General features: G+C 31.4%; 1 protein-coding gene across 2 annotated transcripts in view; it reads left to right on the forward strand.

Moving 5' to 3' along the window:
* The first annotated feature begins 617 nt into the window (after nt 1-617).
* Nucleotides 618-23,102, forward strand: part of Cbp53E (Calbindin 53E) — a 319,445-nt gene continuing 296,960 nt past the window's right edge. The window contains exons 1-2 of one of the 2 annotated variants that reach the window (XM_085960956.1): nt 618-757; nt 1,347-1,379. The gene's annotated coding sequence lies outside the window, so the exon portion shown is untranslated. The remainder of the gene's footprint in view (nt 758-1,346; nt 1,380-23,102) is intronic. The other variant, XM_085960955.1, reaches the window with a different exon arrangement.

Raw genomic sequence — 23,102 nt, forward strand, 5'->3', positions numbered from 1 at the left:
AAATGGAATAAAATATTTTAACACCATTAATGTTGTTCGACTTAAAGCTTTCTTTTTTTGAAATTTTCAGGTTTTGATTATGAATAAACGATCGAAAGGTGAGATAACTCTTATTTTATATAGTATGATAATTAGGTAGGTAGGTACAAAATTAGAGGTGCAAATATTATACTCTTTCGTTCGATATATTAGAAATTACAGATTTACTGAAGTAATGATGTTTACAAACGCTGTTAATCAGCTTTCTATATACTGACACTCTTTTATCAAGGAAAACACTTTTTCAATGAATGAAATTTTAGTCAATGTTAGTGGGAAAATTGACAGGAAATTATATCTCGAAAGCAATATATTTTTATTATTTCTTTAACTTTCTTACATGAATTTATGTATGTCAAAATTGTCTCAATGAAATATAAAAGGACGCTATTAGAAGGAGTCGGCTTTTGGATATCAAATATAATACAATTCATACATATTTTATACAAATATTTTGTACTTTTACGCAAAGTAAGACGCATTTTCTTTAAGTTTTCTTTTGACATTTGGCAACCCTGATCCGATCGCCGAGCGGAGGGGGAAATTTTGGACTGATCTAGGCAAAGCGATCCCCATTCATTCAGGGTTCAGATTTCGTCGCGCACGGTTGCTTTCCCAGTCTATACAAAAACCATAAATTAACTTCGCAACAACTTACAATCGGTTCGATCAAAATCGATTTTACACACTGAAATAAAAAAAAGTCAAATAAAGAACGGTAAAAAAACAAACGAGCATGTTCGAAAACATTTAAAATAAACAAATAATATTTGAACGAGTAAACATTGTTGGCTTATCAATGAATTAACTGTTGAGGTTTCGATCAGAAAAGAAAGCATAATTATTATACAAATTAAATAATAATAAACGCAACAGATTTTAAATTTAGAATACTTCAGTATATTTAAAATTAATCATCTTCTTTATATAATTTTTATGGCTATTTACTGATTCTTTTTTGTAAACTTTGAAATGAATAGTAATTTCCTAGTCTAAAAAAAACCTTATCAAGTATATGCTTTAAATATAGAGAAACCTATGAGGTTTTTGTTCTAATTTAATATTTGAAATATGAATTAGTTGATTTAATTAGTTATAAATTCGAATTAGAGATTTTTTCAGTTTTGTATCAGGATTTTCCACATTAACACTAATTATTCTTAAAGCGAAAAAATATTTTTTGCGTTATAAATTATTATTTTTTTCTTGCTTTCTTCTGTTCTAATAATATTATTTCTTTTCTTGAACTGTTACGTGACGTATTACACATTCAACGACGGATTGTTTTAATCAAAATAATTACAAAGTGCGCCCTTCGAAGGAACAAAGGCGTGATCAAGGTAAGACACAAACCTTATAAATAGGTACCTTAATTAAAATTTAAAATACAGAATACTTTGTTTATTTCGAAAAATATTTAAAACGAAAATCACACGACAATATCTACGTAATAATTATCGCGATACTTAAAAACTTGTTTTATAAATATAATAATTATTGTTCTATTGAGTGTTTTATCTAATAATATACTCTATAGACAGTGAGTAAAATAATCATTAGTTTACAATTAATAGAAAGAATGTTATATATTTTACGCAAAACCAATAAATTGTACAACAAATTCGTATGATTTTTATACATATTATTGTGTACGTTTAATCAATTTTAAATAATGGACTAACCCAACTGCCACACACGATAATAAAAATTTATCAAAATCTACCTATTAACTACAAGTCTATTACCTTATAAATAAAACTGTGGTATTCTTATTTTAATAAACAATAATAGGTACGAGTATATAAAAAAAACAAGATGCGTCTTATATTGATCAATGAGGTTGAAGTCATTACATGATAATGGTAGAAGGAAATGCACATTTAGTATTGAGTAATTGAACTTTGTTCAGTTTATTTATATAGTGTCAATTAAATATAGTGGGGTCAGAATTTTCCGAATTTTCCGAATATTTATTACCATAACAGAAAGGTGTAAAAGTTTGAATGGATTCGCCGAGGGCGTATGTATCTATTTTCACCGTTGAAATAACGAAGTTTTGGTTAGCGATGTTATGTCGTGGCATTGAATTGATCAAATCATGAAATTGAGTGATTGGCATTTATCTCTTATCTGGTCACTCTTTACCACTATTATATAATCGAGTATTCATTTATCAGGTAGGTACTGTAAACTGTGACAGAGTATCGCTATAAATCATCGAAAATTGAAGTACCTACCTACTTATTCGACTCGAATAAAGCTAAGCTTATTTTTTGTTATTAGTGGATTAAATAATATACAGATTCTACAACTACTATCAAAAACAAAATAGTGAAATTATATATTTTTCTTATATTGTCTATTCAATATTTATATTCTATAGGAATATGATTGAATTATTAATAACCAACTAATTAATTATACATTGTTGGGTAGCTCTAATACCTATTTTATAGATACATATAAAATCGATTGAATATACCCAACATTTTGACATTATTATTTCCTTATCACTGAGCATGAGAGAAAACATGTAAGAGAGTGCGAGACAGGAAGGAGACGTATTCAATATCCACGTATAAACGCAAATTCTAAATTTGAAAAATTGTTTTTATTAATCAGATCGTGAAAGAAAACAAATGATACTCTCGTTATAGTTTGACAGATGCTTTCAGTTCATTAATAGTATATCAAGTGATTAGATTAGAGTATCAAAAAGTTAGTGTCCAAGACATTTAATAATAATAAATTATGTATGGTGCTGTAATCTACTGTAACCTTAGGCAACATAACATACACAATCAATCGAAAATATTAACATTATGGATGAGAAAGAACAATCAGTTATGCGCAACCGCTTGCAAAAATGACCAAGTTATCCGATGGTGTGCCAGAAGTCATGAGTACAAAGACTCCGCCTGGCAGCAGCTCACAGACAAATAATTGAGTCAAAAACACCTGAACAAGGCAGTAAGAGAGAACATATTATAACAAGACGTATGAGAATTTTGACAGGTGGCACCCAATAATATTTGATAGTTAAAATATAGTAAGGTATCGAAAGAAAATGCTGTTATAATCTAGTGCAGGTATGTCCAACTTCAAAAAGTGATGTATAGTATTTATTACCAAAACCTATAATGATCTATCACCACGCATTGTTATTCATCAACTTAAATGTATTATATTTGATTTGGTTAAGACCTGATACCTATGTAAGTTTATTTAAAAATAAATTATTTTAATTTCATGCCTTGACTTATCGTGTCGTTTTTCCTACTTGTACTTTTCAGTAAGTATCTCTTTGACGACTCTTCAATTTTACAACAGGTTTCTACTTCAAACGGAATTAATAATTCCTGAGACGAAGATTATTTACGGTTTTTTCTATATCTATATAGTTTCTTTTTCGAAAGCATTTCTTCAAAGTATTTTACAAGCAATATTTTACTTTATTTCCGCGGCGTTCGATATTCAAATTTTGAGCGACAACGACGAACCTTGAAGCAATTTCACCATGTAATCCCGTAATTTCAATATTTAGTACAAATTATTGTATATATGTTCGATTCAAAACCAACGAAAATGAATGGTAACGATTATCACATTCGAAAATAATAACAATATACATAGACTTGTAATATAATATTATACGCAAAGCTTTTTTTGTTCTGTCATAATATTTGGTTTGACCCAATTTTTTTTTCAAAAATTTCAGTTTATTTTAAATACTTATAATATTTTTGTAAGGAAACTAAATTTTCTTGTTTCTGTGTGCGTGGCACTCCCCGCTCATGATATGGGTTACCAAATATGGCTGACGTCTAGGGTTACCAATCTTTTTTCAGAAAATTCCGGGAAATTTTTCCAAAATGAGTATCGAGAGCTTTTTTGAGATCCGACCAATTTTTTGCGAGATATTTAAGGGATTACGTATAGAACAAAAGGCTATATAGCCAATATTTTTATTTTTGATTGATTGCTGAGTACCTCCTAATTAATAATATAATATAATAACTTAAATTAGAAATACAATATTGGAATATTCTGCGGCGCTCAGGCATCTCAGTGCACACTGATAACCAATGTTGCCAATTGCCACTGAAAAAAATATGCCATATACTGTATGGAAATTATACAATTGACAGAAAACGTTTTTTTTTAATATTTCAAATAAATGTCTAGAAAATCGCACTTCCAAAAAATAGATCATAATTTTGGACATTGTTGTACGAAAACAAAATATATTGATGGAGAATTAATTGATTTGCAGCTTATAAATACATAAATCATACAACAAAAAATTAATCAGGTACGATTTTTCTTATCACTAAAATATCGAATATCACATTATTTCATCTATATGTAAGACATTAAGAGACCAACATGTTGATTTCAAGCAAATTAGTGTACTATTGACACTTTATTGTGGAAAAAATTAAACTGAAAAAAACGTTAAATTTAACATCGTATGCCATCATGTGTGTTGTGCAAGCTATATGCACATTCAAAGATGCTATCTAGCAGGAAAAACGCTAAGTTGGCAACACGGTAGCCGCTGACTTACAGAGTTAAATCAATTAAGAACAACATAAATACATATTGTTATAATATTAAACCCTTCTTAATATTGCCAGTGTGAAAGTTTTGATTTAAGTTGGTTTATACTATACCCGAATGACAAAATATTAAGGGTAGGATGTTATTAGGCTTTCTTGCCTTTGTTAAAATAATATAATATTATGTTCTGAATTGTGTCCCAAAAGACTGGAATGCAAATTCGAGGGATATGCGGTGAATTCACAACGTATCTATATGTTACACTATATTACATTATAATACAGCTTCATTCAAATTCATCATGTTATAAGTTATAGCATAATATGAATAATATCTAAACGTAGTCCAGTATATGGCATTGTCTAATATTACTTCATTTTTTATGAGATAAGATAAGAAAAAATATATACAAAAATACCTATATACAATATTATTTTGTACGCACACTACAATAGGCCACGAGGCCATATGATAGTGGTGTAGTGAAACAGTAATATAGTAGTAGAAGTGAAACAATGGTTTAGAGAAAATCACTTACATATATTGAGACCTCACCGGGAGAACCTTACACACTGGAATACGAGCGCCGGTGAGCATTTTTTTTGAAATAGTAATTGGTATTATTTAAAAATATAGTCTTATTCTTCCAATGGCGCTATAGTTCAAAGCGAGCATTGACCTACTCCAATATTCGTGACTTCCAGCACTCTCCGACCAGTTCTGCACGACATGCAACTCCAAACGCGCCTCATTCCCTGTATCAAACTTTCTTATTTGTGCCGTCTTCTATCAAAGGTTGGCGACCAAATTGCACTCATCTTCACTTACATTTGAATTTGAATGATCACTTTCCGTCCACGCCTCTGCTGCCCTCCACATTTCCCTACATTGTGAGATGGAGTAAATCTTATAGTTTACATCAGAGAATATCGTCGAAGTATGTCGCATTTCCGGTAATATCAACTTCCTTTTGGCTTATTGGCTTATATTAAATTATCTTCATTAATAACGTAATGCGCCATAACATTGTGTCATTTCATGTAAACGATTTAAATATATATATTATGTAGCAAATGAACCTGTCCGCAAATAGGTTTAATTATTATTTATAGCGTGGTGTAACAATGGCATGTCATGCACTAGTTTTCGAGGTTAATTATTGTGTAACGCTTGATAGCTTTTTTCAAATTAATTAAATTTTCTCATCGCCATGTCGTGGCACTGAGCTGTCTAAAAAGACTGTAATCTAATTTCCTATCTTTGTCAAATCACAATGGAAAAAAATCCTTAATAATGTTGGAGTATTTTTTTTATACCACACAGTAATTTTTGTTGTAAATGATCTAATAGATAACATGATTAAATTGTGCGTACCTACTTACATTGTATTTAATTTGAAAGCTCTAATAAGAATTTTCAAATTAAGAATGACTTCGCAGAAACATAAATATCTTTATATATTATTTAGTAATCATACTACTGAGCATAAAATTAATGACACTTTAATATGTAGGTTTTGTTGTTAAAACAAAACATTACAGCAATAATAATTGTCAGCGTTTTCTTAATCATTCATAACTAGATCAGTAGTGTTTGTTTTGATTGGTAATTACGAAAATATATATTGTAATATATGTACTGCATTAATATAAATAAGAAGGACAATCTATGAATCCTCACTTAACTCATTGAGTCCATCACAAGACGTACTACTATTGTCACGAGTCCTTCACTTGACATAGTAATCTCTTAATCATATCGATCTCACGTACAAACTCTTATCTCAACAACCAAGTAACAAAGACCTTCAATCACCGCCACCTTCATAATATATAGAGTTTTGATAATGTCTTCAAATTTTGATGTTTTAACTATTTTTGCCAGCCATAAATAATATTATTAAGAAATCCTTTACTACCCAATTATTATGTTGTAGATAATTGCGCGGTATGCCCAACATGGATCTCTCATACCGCCTTGCGTTGCTTTTAGTGTTTTAACTTCTTCATATGGAGTGCGTTTGTACGTCTGAATAAACAAATTTTACAGTACTCCTTCATTATCATGAAATGTAGAGTATTTTACAAATCTGTTTGTCCACTACTAACAAATGGATGCGAAAACAAGGTCATTAACTTCAATGGTTATCAAAATTTCATTTCACTCGTATTCCATAAAAGATTTGTGACAAGTACGTACGTCTCCCTATCTTATGCAAACTGGAATAACTCTCCAACGTCCATCGTTAAAAAAAGTAGAGGGTTGGAGCGGACCCTTTTTTGAGTTGCTTCGCTCCAGCTCCGCTCTAGGACTTAATACTAGCTCAAGCTCTGCTCCAGGGTCTGCTCCGCTCCGGGTAAAAATGGGTATTAGGTACAAATGTTAAAAAAATAATTAAAGTTTCAAAACTGGGTTTATTCGTCATTTTCATTCTTTTAAAAAAGTGAGGTTATTTATCACATGGCAGTGTTGCCGTATTTCAAATAGTTCCAGTGTCGCAAAAACGTGTCAAATATAATGTAAATAATGTAAAAAAAATATCCGGAGCAGTAGAGCAATATAAATTTTCGGTGCTCCGGCTCCGCTCCTGCTCCAGGTAACAACTTAGTTACTCACTTAGTCACTTACTCCAGGTATTGCTACACTGCTCCGTGCTCTTGCTCCAAGCTCCGCTCTAACGCTCTGATAAAAAGAAGCATTATCAGTGATAAACTTGACTGCATGGCATGCTCACGTGGAACGTATATATTGTAAGTCTGAAAAGAAAAGAAAACTATATAAATTTACAGTCTGATTATTTCAGAATTACTTCGGTGGAGTGCGTCTGAATAATTATCTTCTGTTGTTAAATAATGTCTTGTTATCTATCTTTTATAATGTTTTACTTTGACTAATTTCGGGGTAACATCAACACAATTAAAAATAATTCGTTCAACTGACCTATTTAGCTTCATAACAAAAGGACGGTAAATATTCCAGCTTTTATATGAAAGGGTTACGTAAACAAAAACACAAGAAAACAATAGATAGCTGTAAAACACATATAAAATTGAAATTTGATTATCGTATAGGTACCTCTCAGTGGCGAAAGGTGACTTTTAGATATAACTAGGCTGTGGAGATCAGAGAAAAAGAGTATTATACTTGTCAGGTATACTTACGGGAAATAAGAAGATAATACGATATTACTACTGATGAATATGTATATGGGATAAGCTTAACCACGTATGTATACGCTTGTATTGGTGATGTTAAAGTTAGTCACGTAAATAAAACGCGGATTCAATATTTTGTTAATATTTGATGACACTCGTAGCGCTTTGTATTTTATGGTGCGACCTTCACAAAGTAATAAACCATAGAACAGATTATTAAATAAAGATATGAGAAAAAACATAAATTCTTGTTTTATGTTTTATCAAGTATAAACTTTAGAATACAAATAACTTAGATTTATGGTAGTACAATAATGCACCACTTGCTTTATATATAAATACCTTATAATATATTATATGTTATGTTGATATACAATTCTTCTTTATGAAGGCGTAAAGCACTGATCTGATATCTTCTGCCAAATATTGCATTCCACGAAATATATTTTAGCTGTAAAATGGTATTCAAATAAAGTGTAATATATACGTATCGGGTGACATGGGACCAATTCAAAATTACCGCCATCTTGTAGCTGGCATGTGTCCTCCATTTTGAAACGGTCACGTGGTTATGAAAAAGAGCTTCACGTAAGACAGTTCGTACATAACTGTACGGTCTATGCAAACAGGAAGATCTAGCAAGCAAAATTATTACGGAGACTTATTTATAACTAATAATACGAGACTTCGGTTGCTAAAATAATTAACAATCGCCTGAGACAATGGTTGTACAGTAGTGAAAATTAATATTTTTTTAAACGAATTTAGTTGAGGATTTTTTAATCAATTGCATACAAACATCAACTACTAGTCGTTGCTTTATTACTGAGGATCGAGGTGATTGAATGAAAATCTTGTCGAATTATTGATTTACTTAGCGTGACCATTTTTCTTGCACATAACTTCCAATCTCCTTAATATTATGTCACCCTGCCGCCAATGAACTTAAGATTTTTCTTATGAACGTTTGTTGAAATCTGTCTTTTATCCTTAACTTTTCAAGAATGGAATTGTTGGTGCATTATCAGTTCTAGGGATCATGACCATACGCCATTAATATCATATCTAGATCGTTTTCTATATGATGCATTTATGGTCCATTTTCCACTGCATGAAAATACAAAAAAGTATATATTTTTAAGTAGGTACAACATTTACAATGATAGTTTCGTTGGAATTTGAATTTAATTTTCAGTGAATATACAAACGAATCATTTCCATGTCTTATTTATTAGTACATATTTTATTTTATGTCAGGTTTAGAGCCCCCTTTACAAAATGAGCTTGCATGAAAAGCAGTATCTGAGAGTTTATAATATTTAGAAGATACAGTAATTGAGATTTGTGATTTTTGTGATTTTTACACTTAAAACTATCAGATTATGAAAATACGTATCTGTTTAAATTTTTGAAACCATTGAAGAAGTGAGCGCCTGCATAGCTTTACAAAAACTGTCACTATTGATAACGTTTGTTTTCGATAAGTTGAAGGCTTGGCATAAAAATTGAACTGCCATTTTGGTTGATGCATTGGCGGAGTTGATACATTCAGGACGAATTGTCGGCGTCCAATTTCCTGCTGCAGGCTACACGAGGATTTGTTTTCCGATCACGTCTTGCGCGACAGAAAAAAACTCTCTGTCGAAGCGCTTGAGAAGAGTGCCCGCCAAAAGAAATAAAAAAAAAAACGCACCGGATATTAAAGCCAAATGTATTAGGACCACGCTTCTAATGCTTTACGCTGCTTTAGACAATGACAACCGTGCAATATTAGTTCTCGGCTGAAGAAAAATCTTTTTCCGTGTTCCATAGAGAGAATTTAAATAAAAGAACAGGTCGCAGAAAGAAATACGATTTATTGAATATAGTACAGACAACATAAAAAAGCAGATAATATTATAAATAATAAGTAAGCAATTCTCCAATAAATCAGAAAATGAAACGAATGATTTTTTATGCTTTGATACCAGTGGAGAAAGACTCCATACTTGGTGGTTATTTAAAATTTTCCTTCTTAAGGAAAATATTTTTTAATTATCTATTAACGTATTTAAATGATATAAACTATATTATATTATATACGTTATGGAGATGACACAGTGCTGATCGCTGATATTTTAAAGGGTTTGCATCAATTGAAAGAAAGGGTTAATGAGGTCACCAATTTGTATGATTTAAAAATGAACTTCAACAAAACAAAACTATTACGTATTAGTATCAAAAATAGCGACACCAAACACCAACACAAGTTTTGTTATTAACAGCGAACCAATTGAACGTGTGTCCTATTATAAATATTTGGGAACATGGGTCAATGAGAAATTGAATCGGTTTCAGGAAATAAAAAAAAACTAGAATTGAGATCGCAAGGAGTGTCTTTCTCAAAATAAGAGATACGAGGGTGGGTCAATAAGTCCTTAGAAAAGCCGACAGGTGGCGCGACTAGTACTGCAAGCGGTTTGTTTTCATGCAGCGGCACTACTGATTCAGTATGCTGCGAAGTTTCAATCAGATTGGTCGGGTTGTTGTGTGTTTCTCGTACATTTAAAAAAAAAAATTGCTTGTGGAAAATGGAAAAATGGAAAATGGAGAAAATTGAGTTTAGAGTTGTTATTAAACATTTTAATATAAAAGGGTTAACAGCAAAGGAAATAAAAAATGAGTTGGATTTAGTTCACGGCATATCTGCTCCTTCACTTGCAACTATTTATAACTGGTTAAATGAATTTAAACGTGGTCGTACATCAACAAAGGATAAACCACGCTCAGGACGTCCTGTAGAGGTGACTACACCAGAAATGATCAATAAAATCCACGATATGGTGTTAAGTGACCGAAGATTAAAGTTGAGTGAGATAATTGAGGTTACAGGGATCTCAAAAGGTAGCGTCATTTCTATTTTACATGACAAATTGGGCATGAAAAATATTTCTGCAAGATGGGTGCCGCGTTTGCTCACAGTCGACAATAAACGCAGTAGGGTGGTGGCCTCTAAAGCTCTGTTGTCGCTCATGCAACGCAATCCGGATGAATTTTTTCGTCGCTTTGTGACTGTAGATGAAACATGGATACACCACTATACTCCCGAGACGAAAGAACAGTCAAAGCAGTGGATTGCGAAGGCAAACCATGTCCAAAGAAGGCGAAAACCGTAAAATCAGCTGGTAAGGTTATGGCTACTGTATTTTGGGATGCGCGTGAAATTATTTTCGTTGACTATTTGGAAAAAGGAAAAACAATAACAGGGGATTATTATGCATCTTTATTGGACCAGCTAAAAAACAAAATTGAAGAAAAACGGCCTCATTTAAACAGGAAAAAAATCCTCTTTCATCAGAACAATGCCCGTGTTCACACATGTTTACGATCAATGGCTAAAATTGAAGAATTGAAGTTCGAATTGGTCGACCACCCACCGTATTCGCCAGATTTAGCCCCCAGTGACTTTTTCCTTTTCCCAAACTTAAAAAAATGGCTAAGTGGACAACGTTTTTTTTCAAATGAAGAAGTCATCGATCGGACAAATGCTTATTTTGAGGACCTTCCGAAAACTTATTTTTCTGACGGTTTAAAAAAAATTGAGAAACGTCTAACCAAGTCTATTGAGCTCCAAGGAAATTATGTTGAGAAATAAAAAAAAATACAAAAATAAAACCTGTTTTAATGCTTTTTTCTAAGGAATTATTGACCCACCCTCGTATCCTAAGTAATCGAGACCTTAAGGGGGGACATGCTCGTCGAAGGTCAAAATTGAGTTTTTATTGTATTTTCAAATCATCATCCTGGACACTCCTTAAACGTTGTAGATAATCTATTTATATAATTTTAAAGCCTTATTATCCTTTATAGTTATTGTAAACATTTGATGACTGCATAAAGTATTTTTGTTACATAAAATAGTATTCTTTTAAACCTCTCGCTCTAATGTTTTAGAATATAGTCATATTTCGGTACATAACTGTGCAGTGGTGTTAAGATTTTTTACATTTATTAATTTTTAAACGCATTTATAAAACCATTAGTATAATTTATTATGAGATAATTTTTGTAAAATATTCACAATAAAAAATTATATTGATAACCTCTGTGATCCCAAATTTGACAAGAATTAGGCATTTTATTATTCAAAAAATCGGCAAGATTAACACATTTGAAGATGATTCTAAAGATATTTATTATAAGCTATGTCTTTGACCATTCAAGTGTGATAAACATCTTATGAATAATGATTGTTTTATAATAATTATTGACCTAAGAATAAAGTAGTGTTTTTTTAAAATACGCCATTTCTTTTGTCATTCCCTAGTGATTAAGCTACAACATACGGCCGTAGCCATAAATTGACAAACTATAATTAAAGTAGGGAGTAAAATTATGTTAACGCGCGTGTTTGAACATGTACTTAACCGAATTTTTTTTTATTTTTTTTTTAAACGGTACATGTTCAAATACGCGCGTCAATATTATTTTACTCCCTACTTCAATTATAGTTTGTCAATTTATGGCTACGGCCGTATGTTGTAGCTTAACCACTGGGGAATGACAAAAGAAATGGCGTATTTCAAAAAAACACTACCTTATTCTTAGGTCAATAATTATTATAAAGTAATCATTATTCATAAGATGTTTATCACATTTGAATGGTCAAAGACATAGCTTATAATAAATATCTTTAAAATCATCTTCAAATGTGTTAATCTTGCCGATTTTTTGAATAATAAAATGCCTAATTCTTGTCAAATTTGGGATCACAGAGATTATCAATATAATTTTTTATCGTGAATATTTTACAAAAATTATCTCGTAATAAATTATGCTAATGGTTTTATAAATGCGTTTAAAAATTAATAAATGTAAAAAATCTTAACACCACTGCACAGTTATGTACCGAAATATGACTATATTCTAAAACATTAGAGCGAGAGGTTTAAAAGAATACTATTTTATGTAACAAAAATACTTTATGCAGTCATCAAATGTTTAAAATAACTATAAAGGATAATAAGGCTTCAAAATTATATAAATAGATTATCTACAACGTTTAAGGAGTGTCCAGGATCATGGTTTGAAAATACAATAAAAACTCAATTTTGACCTTCGACGAGCATGTCCCCCCTTAAACTAGGTCTGAGACTGCGTATGGCTCGCCATTATGTTCTCTTAATTCTTTTATATGGTATGGAAGTATGCACGCTAAACGATAATAGAGGGTTGAGGCTTCCATGTTGTGACTCTATAGACCAGCGGTTCTCAAACTTTTTAAAATTTCCTGCGTGACGGACCCTTTAAAAATGGTTCGATGGCCCGCGGACCCCTTTAATAAAAAAAGAAAATCTATATTATTTTAAAGAAATTGGGGGCGCCAAATACTTGCACTGCACAAGGGTGCCATATACCTACGGCGCGGCACTGCTTATAGGCTGTTGTGAATAAAACATTTTTTTTACAAACAATTATGTATTCAGAAAAAAATACATGTTATGTAGTCATTAAATTAAATCTAAATAATAGTTTTAATGGGATGGATGCATCTGCTTTGCCTGAACCAATTCTTCTATGTTTGGCTTTGTTTTGGCCAGTGCAACTCTCATGTCATATGTCGCGTATAATCTATTTTCAGATTTTGTCTTGATAGTAGAAAAAGCCGTCTCACACTAAAATCACTACAACGAAAAACATGTTTTGCACCCCCATCATTTATCAAATCAAGAAACTGTTCCTGAATTAAATTGTCCTCAAGAAATGTTACATGCTATAATTATAAAAATATAAATAATATTTAATATGCGTTCGTTTTTCGCGGTCCTACCGAAACCGCTTCGCGGTCCCCTAAGGTCTAGGAGACCGCGGGCCCTAGTTTGAGATCCGCTGATATAGACGTAACCCCAAAATAATTCTGACCGAGTGTTGACTTTTTCAATCGAATACGAAATGACCGAAAAGTTCTGCATAGTATTAAAACCAAAAAAAATACCGTATCTCGATCACATTATGAGAGGACAACGCCGTATTTTGTGGCTTCTTAAGAACTTCCTTGACGGACATGAGTGCAGTTTCACCGTACTGTTCCTGATAGAGACTGATAGAGAAAAAATCGCCTCGAAGGTGGTTGACATTCTTTAAGAAATGACACGATAAGAAGTTCACATACACATGCCCAATTATACTTTAAATGTAAGGTAATTTAAAATAAATTGTAAAGTTTAATTTTCCTAAATATATTATAATATAATGGAATAGCAGTAAAAAATATGTTTGAACAGGAATGATGTATAAATGATTATTATTAAACATTACGACTAAACTAACATATACTCGTAGTAACTAAAATACAAGTAAAAAAGAGGGAACATCATTGAGCTTTTTATAAACATACTGAAATGGAGGCAGTGAACCCTCTATATATATGTTCTGTAATATTTTACTTTTGAACTCGGAAATGAAATATTAAATTTAATTAAGGGAAAAGTTTCCCATTCAAATTATGTGAATATTAATAGGATTTTTTTTTCATTTGAATTTCAAAACAGATTTCGGCTTTTATCTCTCGATTTTCGTTTTTTTATTTTAATTCAATACAAAGTTCATCTCTCACGCACAATAATATTATAAAAAAAACTGTGGTAAAATATATTATAAATTTTCATTTATTTGCACCGACAGGCGCCTTTCAAATTTTCGATACATAAATAATTGATTTAAAAAAATAATAAATCCAAGGATGGAAAGTTTACCTTTGATCCTTTCAATTCGCCTACGTGTTTTGTACTTTAAATATAGTTACAAGGAGTTTAGCCTTTACAAGGTATTAAGGTGAAATCGATAGTAAATTTAAAATTGTCGTGTCAATTTAAAAAAAAATAGTTATTGGATTGAAAAAATATTTTTAGTTTACATCTTTATATCATTCTTTCCACACAACAGTTCAGTTTAAAGATTCACTAATACACAAATTTCATTTCAAATATTGCCGTTAATATATACCTCATCTGAGAATAAAATTATAATACTATAGGGGTTTTTATACTGTGGTTTAACATAATAGGTACTTTTTGTTTTTTGATAAGCTAAGGTGATATTCGAATAAAATATTATGAAATTGTCAGAAATCAATCATTCTAGAAAAGTTTCTGGAGTTACTTTTTTACGTTTGCAGAATGGCAACAATCAGAGTGTCAGACCTTCCTAGACAGCAAATGTCTACTTATATGACTGTTGTGAAAGGTAAAGATAATGGTAAAGTTATGGAATCTAAGCCGGCTTGCACATCAAAACTCGTTTCGTCTGTTCACAAAACACATGTTGCCAACGCACATTGGTGGAATGCAACTTTTTAGTTTGAAAAAAAATCTCGTGCTGCTATAAATAAATCGCGTTCATCTTGGGATCCGATCGAAGCCGCCAGAACTCATGCGCATACATACGAATTGTTCATTCCTATACCGGCTCGCCGGTCGCTGCATAATACATCCACGTTTCTAGAGGTTATGCGCGACTGTTGTTAGCTTATCAGCGGTGCATAGAAATAAAGTTGATAACGTGGTTTAAGCTTATAGAAAGACAGGCTATTCATTACTACGAGTACATACGTATAGCTCTTTAAGGCGTCGTGGCCGACCCCTCTTTACTTCACAGAAGTAGATGACGTTATACAGAGAATATATTATTACGTCGTAATTAAACGTAGCTTGTAGAGAAAATGGCTGTTGGATGAATGCGATAATTCAGTGATACCTGAAAGCATAAGACAACGTAAAGGCCATCCCAAAGTTTGCTGGATTACGAAATATTAATTATTACGTGGCAGTGAAAAACAAGGACATGAGTTCATCCAGCAGTATATTGCAATAGGCTGATAATGATACCTACTGAGAATAAAACAGTGTTATTTGGCATGTTTTAACAATTATTCATGTCGTAAACACGAGAATACGATTAAATGTTAACATTATTTTCTCACAGTGTGATGAGACCGTTAAGCCTATTAAAAATATACACCATACTTTTTTGTGTAGAATTGAAGGATCTTTGTTATATTTCAATACCTATATTTTTGTAGTAATAATGGTTATTAAAATATAACTTAAAAACCTTTTTTTGCCACCATTTTTATAAATGGCGGTGCTTGCCCAAGAGAGGTTAAGTAGCACCCGACAGATTTGTAATTAGCGTAAAACAACTGAGTCAGAATTACTTTATCAGAAACCTTTGCTCCTCTACATTACCAGGTCATGCTACGTTTGTGGGGACCAGACTAAAGAGCATGGCTGGGTGAATTATACTGTATTTATTAATTACTAAGTAAAATATATGTAGGTATTTATGCGTATAAGTCAAGTGAGTTAATTATAACACGTACAATGTATTTTAAAATATTATTTACAGAGTTTTTATCAATGTGTATGTTTCTAAAGATTTAAAAATATTTTAATTTATATACCTATTTCACGAACAAGAACCAAATACCTATGGTACAATACGTAATATTGAATAAAAATAACAATTTAACATATACCTGTTTTAAAACGTTGAATTTGTTTCAAAAATATTATTATTTTGTAATTTTTTAAAAGATTAAATTTCACAAAAAAATTGTGCTTAGTTATAGCTATACGGCCTAATTATATCGTTGTATGATTAATCTATAATTATTATTAATACAGTGGAGTATCAGTTTCAATCAACGAGATAAAACACGGTGTCTATAAAATTAAAATAAATACGCGACCCGTGATAAGAGATCTAGTCGTGATCTGGTAATCTGGTAGCTCTCAATCCTCGCCGATCGGAAATGTTTAGGCGGAGATTGAAAGAGAAAATTCTGCAAACGGATTCCCGCCCATAAAGTAAATCCGCGGCGAAAAAGATCAGAGCTCGTAAATGTTGCCAGTTTGTAGATGTGTGATTCGTCTGAACATAAATAATATATTTTATTCATTGACACACAGGTCGCAGAAGTACATTTGACAAATGGATGGCATTTCTTTGTTTTTGTTTGAAAAATAAATCTGACATAAATGTGACAGCTAGAATAAATAGAGTGTATGAAAATAAAGCTGACACTGTCCACAAAGTTGTTAAGATAATTTGATTAACCAAAACAATAATTTGCCGGCATGGCGACATTACATGTGTTGCCAACATAAAAATTAAAGGACATTTTACATTCATAAAGCGTCAATTACATTGAGCTTTTTTACCAGCTGTTTGTTGGCGAATTTAAAAGCGGGCGATTCAGCTACTGCGACTTGATGATTACACACAAAACTTTCCATTCGCTGAGAAGCCACAAGCCAGCGACTATTTTGACAGAACGTAATTCGTTTCTTTACCGGGAGGTTGCTACTGCGCTCTACTGCACAGACGCAGTAGGCCCATACGCCGGCGTGTAGCGTGTAGCGTGTAAAATTGACCGGCTTTCAACTTTTATCGTTAGAGTGTTTACAATCTGCTTGTTAGCTTGTTAGATTATTACACTGGGCGACTTTACAGGCAGATTGTAAATTCGCCAACAAACAGCTCGTAAAGAAGCTCAATGTAATTGACGCTTTACGCTATGGTTTAGTGTTGGCAACTACCATTAGCAAAAATATGTTGCTAGTTGGCAGAAAAAAATCGCTAGATACTCTTTTAATTATCAATGTCTTCTAAGTTTTTTTTGTTGAACCAAATGTTTTTATCCCTTACTATCGCAGTATTTACAAAGCATAATTATTATGCACTACCTCTACGAAAGCTTGAATACAGCACTGTGAGTGTATTCATATAGAAGCTCTATGGCCTGTGCCGACCTTGATTTAATTACACAGATAAGCTAGCGCTTCTGGTGATAAATTAAACTTTGTGGCCCAATTTTTTATCAGCCCTACGTTACACTACAGAATCACGTACGACAAGTTAATCCTCAGTGTAGCCTTAATTTCTGAACTTTAACGTCACTAATAATGGATAACAATTTTATGTTAATTCTACAAATAACGTTCACTAGTTATTATTATAACGATCTTTAGCATACAAATTAATCAAGTGAAGTGATAAGCTAATGAAGAGCTATCCATGTTATCTTATCACATTTATTTCAATGATGGTAATTATAATAATTTATATAATAGGTACATACGACATTCAAATTTTATAAGTACAATCAGCGTATTTAAAGTGTTTTTAATTATGAAAAGTAAAACTATTTTAACCATAGGTATTATAAGTTCCTTCAATGGAAATCGAAAATTTAAATCAAGAGGCATGCTATTATAATGAGAACAGCGTATTGCTCTCCCTCTATCAAACTCACAGTATTAATACGTCTAAAGATTGGACCAATGACTCACCGTTGTTTCCTACGGTTCTAATGAGGTGTATGCGTCGTTGGAACATTATGTTACCACAAAGTCTGAGACTACGATTACTGAAACTTACTTAACACATTCTAGTTATCATAAATCAATAATTTCATTTATATATTGCCTTATAAAACTTCATTTACAATTTTTCAATCAATATTTATGTCATGTATCAGTCTATTTACCACTACATAATATGATTGTCACACTTTTTCAAGAATTATTTTTACTATTCCAAGTCGTGGTTTACTATATCGTATACAAGTGATATTTTTTTTATCTGGAACTTTTTACAGAAGAGCAATTTATTTGAAATAAGAATGATCATTGTCAAAAATATTTGTACCAAGACAAAAGTTTTGTTGAGGCACTTTTAGGGTATTAAAAATGACACTATAAAATATCGTGACTAAAAAATAGCTAATCGTTGTGAAAATGTCCCTTGATTTTAATTATTTGGTTTAGCAAACTCAATATTTAATAACAGATTGCATTTAAAACCGAATACTGTACATACATGTATTTCATTTGTTGTAATTTGTAATCTTACATATTTACGGAGACGCTGGCAATATAGAATTTAGCTTGAATAAACCACCGGTTGAATGCATTGACTTCTAAACGCTCATATATTTTTTCATATTACATAGATAAAGGTGGTCCTCTTCGTGTATTTATGTTTGTCTTGCTAAGCGAATAATTGGATAATCACCCGACGATAAATTTAATCGCTAACAACGTTTCATAAAATGAAAGCATAAAGAAAAAACAAAAAATAAACAAAATACTGTTTCCTGAAAAAAAAAAACGTCAAAGTGAAAACATCAGATACAGTGGCTCTGCCTTTCGTTTCATTAATTATTATTTCACTTAAAATTTTAATCATCCCTTTTCACCTGAAAAGTTTGTTTTTCTTTGTTTAAGCGGAAGCGGATTTTTAAAGCTTTAAATTTAAAACAATTTTCTCGCGATATTTCATATTTTTTTCACACTAGTTTATCAAGTTTTTTAATAACAGGAAAAAACAATATAATATAAGGATTGATGAGCATAATATCTAAGATAAAATGGTTTTTATAACTAAGTAAGCTTGTAGACGTCTTCTTGTTTCTAACTTGTAATAGTTTGTAAAATGCTTACAGCGGCGGAAGGTTTTTTGACGCAAATGACGCAATGGATTCGTCAGAATATTTAGAAGGGGCCTCGAAACAGTCCAGACCGTGTCGTGAAATTATTGCATTATTATACGGACATTTATAAAATATGCGTATTTCTCACAAATTAAATATAAAATATTACCCAAACCATAATATAATCCCTGCAAGGGACAATATTATTACATAACCGCTTGACCTAAAACGTGCTTTTTGGTGCACAAAAAATAAACCATTTGTATTTATTATCTGTCATCACTGTTCAATAATGATTGAATAGGTATAATATACATTGTTGTTTTTACTATGTACTACTTGGAATTTGAGGTTTTCATTTATTATTTTAATGTAGTATGTAATGTAGTGTGCTTCAAAATAAGTCAGTGCCTCATTTTGTAATTTCTTGAATCTATTGCTAGTGGTAGTTTGGAAAATCTGGCAGTGCTGGTTAGCCTTAGACGTGCACATAAATGGAATATATCAATATCCGAAGCTATTCTGTATAATCTTGCCATTGATCTCCCCAGCGGCGCGTTTCTTGGATGAAATTGACGCAACAGATTCGTCAGAAAATATTTAAATTCATTTGAAATAAAATAAAATTAATATCAAAATATTAATATTATTTTAAAAAAAAGATGCGCAAGGTAAAATATTACCCAAAGCATAAAAACATTATGCATTTATTATTTGTAAAATTAAAAATAGATACGTCACTAAACGGGCCACTTTTTAAAATATTATTTTATAGCAACAACCTACAAACCTACATTTATTATGTTGACATTTAAAAATATGTATTCATCATAATTGTAGAACTAGTGATTTTTTACAAATAATTTGAATATATTGATAATTTTAACTAAAGCCTTCAAAAGTTCATTAAGTGCAAATAAGTCCGGCTGCAGGAAAAGCTTCTTAAATTCAACGCTTATACAGTCAGCAATAATTATAGGATAATTGAACATTTTTGTCCCGAATGTTTTCTATTTCGAAATAATATTATGATAATTCATCGCGACAATTACTTATATAAATATATTTGATGAAGCTTGTTTTATTACTTTTTCACCTCAGTTGGATTCACTCGATATTTTTGCATTTTAGCAGCACATAACTTATAATTCATTTTCAAAAACGTAAACGAGTGTGCTTTCTTAATACCGAAAATTCCGGTATTTTGGATTTTTAAAACCGGTATTGATAAATACTGGAATACCAGTTTTAAAATACCGGTATTGCAATCCCTATCAGGGACTCCTCATATCAACACTAACCAGAAAGGTAGAATTCTCACGTATTCCACTCACAGTCAAGATTTACAACCACAGAACAGATAATAAATAGAATTCCGATAGGCTATAATAATATATACCAATACGGTAAATTTTGAAGCAGTGTTTTGAATATGTGAGTGTCCTACGAAAATGAACCACGCATTATATACGTGCAATAGTGTGTGATACACCAATATTAAATGAGCGTCAATGTATAAACCAAGAGCAGTTGTCAGTATTCGAGGTATGACGTATTCTTGACACGTGTTTAAATTTATCCCATATTCTTCCTTACTCGAGATCGGTTGTCTGCTTCTCCTTACCCGTTAGGTATTTCAGTTCCCATTATTTCTAACTTCCCTGTTACAACAGATTATTTTATACATAGCGAGAATATTGAGTAAGTATAGATTTTTATTTACAAGTAAGGCAAATTTATTACCGTTTGACTAGACTTTAATTTTCCAACGAATCGACAATATCATAAATTTAAAAACAGTAATTTACCTGTAATTATTTTCAAATAATCTTACACTTACTATATTAAATTCATAAATGGTTACGTAACATTATCAGTTGGCTAATAAAATATGCCCAAGTTTATGTAATGGTTACAAGTAGCCAGAACGCTACAGGAAAAAAAAACCAATTTAGTGTACTCACAGGTAGGCCGTTTTTACGAGAACTAAAACACGCAATATCACGTGACAAATATACATAACATACCTACCTGTAACCTTCCTAGTCTCGCTTAATTCCATTTAATAATATATTTAAACAAAAAACGGTCAAGTAATTTGAACACAATGTTTCCTAATAGAAAATTAAGTCACATTAGAAATAGATGCTCACAATTCACACGCTGAATTTACTGTGTTTGTTGAGTGATCGGTTAAATAATAAAATACACAAATTTATAACTATATTGACTGAGAATTAAATTTAGGTACTGTATCAATGGCGATTTTCCATGAAAGAAATTGGTGGTCGTTTCGTCGAAAACAATAAAAATATCTGTATTTCTCACAATGTTAGTATAAAATCAACTAATGAGAGTGTAAAAATAAAAAATAAAATGAACCTGCGAAAGAAGTGAAACTTTTTGTTTTGCTCTCAGATTTCAATCCTTCCCATTTTCACTTCCGCCAAGGCTTTCAGATTATTAAAAAAGTAACCAATCAGTTACATACTCTTCTTTGTGTCCGGATGCAGTTGGTCGTATCACAGTTCACCATGAACTGTTGTGTCAGAAAAGATGGCTTTATAGCATTGAGTTCAAATTAATTTGTAAATAAAACACTTCAAAATATGTATGTAATAAAACTAGAATACAAGGGACAGGCTGAAGAAAATAGGTAAGTAAAATGGAAATACAATCATAACGTATGTATTTATATAGAATTATGTTTGATTAAAAAATACGTTAGCAGTAGGTGACCGTAAGTATTAAATGTCTGATAATAATGACAACGTTGTTATCAAATATTTGAAACCAATTAATATAAAAGTAACGTTCTCACTGACATTACTGTCAGCAAAAAAGCGTCGCATCTAAATGGTTTTCTAACATACGTACAATTAGAGTTGGGTATTTCCCGAGAAAATCTCTATCTAGATATTCAGGATTTCCCGAAATGATGAAATTTTGAATTCTCGAGATATCGGGAAATTTAAAAAAAAACCTGTAAAAATCCTAAAATCAGTGTAAAAACAGACAAATTCCAAAAAATAAATTGATATTATTTTTTATTTATATAAGAAGACAAACAAAATAGAAGTAGGAAAACAAAAATAATTAAAAACATTACTTATTAAAATGGAATTTCAAAAAAACACAGACTGTCAATCGTTGCGTTTTGAACGTTTTGTGTTTCCTGTCCCCTTTTTTCATATAGAAAATCGTTTTTTCAATTAAAATTTGATAATAAAGAAATCCCGAATCCCGAGAAAAGATTCTCGAGATCCGGGATTTCCCGAAATGTTAAAAATTTCAATTCTCGAGATTCGGGATGGAAAATCTCGAAAATTTCTCGAGAATTCCCGAAACCCAACTCTACTAACTTACTTAATTAATCACATAAGCGAGCCCCCGGATCAGAAGCTAGTATCATACGCTAATGGACTTCTCTATTGCAAAACGGGAACGTGTCTCGAAAAAGGTTGGGAACTATTATATGATGTTAAATTGAATAACATATTACATTTTATGGAGTCATCGAAAACATATAACTTATTAATATTACTCTGTTAAAACAATAAAGACATAAAATATCATTTTCTCATAATATTAACTCACATAACATGATATTATTTCCTGTCTCCCGTAAATTCTAGATGTTCGCTCATATTTAGGAAGTACTTGGAAAGTTTTTTCATATCACAGAAGAGATATTTTATCTGGGCGAGTGAAAAATGTGACAACTTTATCTAATTTGGCCGCTATTTGGGACAAACGGGTTGCTATCTCTGCAATTTCTTCATTTTCTCTTTAGAGGTAATGCCAACGTTTAATTCCGAACTCATGCTGCCATACTATAGCCAAATGTGCGGCCATTGTAAGAAATGTCGTCGAGT

This window comes from Rhyacophila brunnea, unplaced genomic scaffold (assembly GCF_057557595.1).
Source record: "Rhyacophila brunnea isolate RB1 unplaced genomic scaffold, BYU_Rbru_1.0 scaffold_12, whole genome shotgun sequence".
Taxonomy (NCBI): Eukaryota; Metazoa; Arthropoda; class Insecta; order Trichoptera; family Rhyacophilidae; genus Rhyacophila; species Rhyacophila brunnea.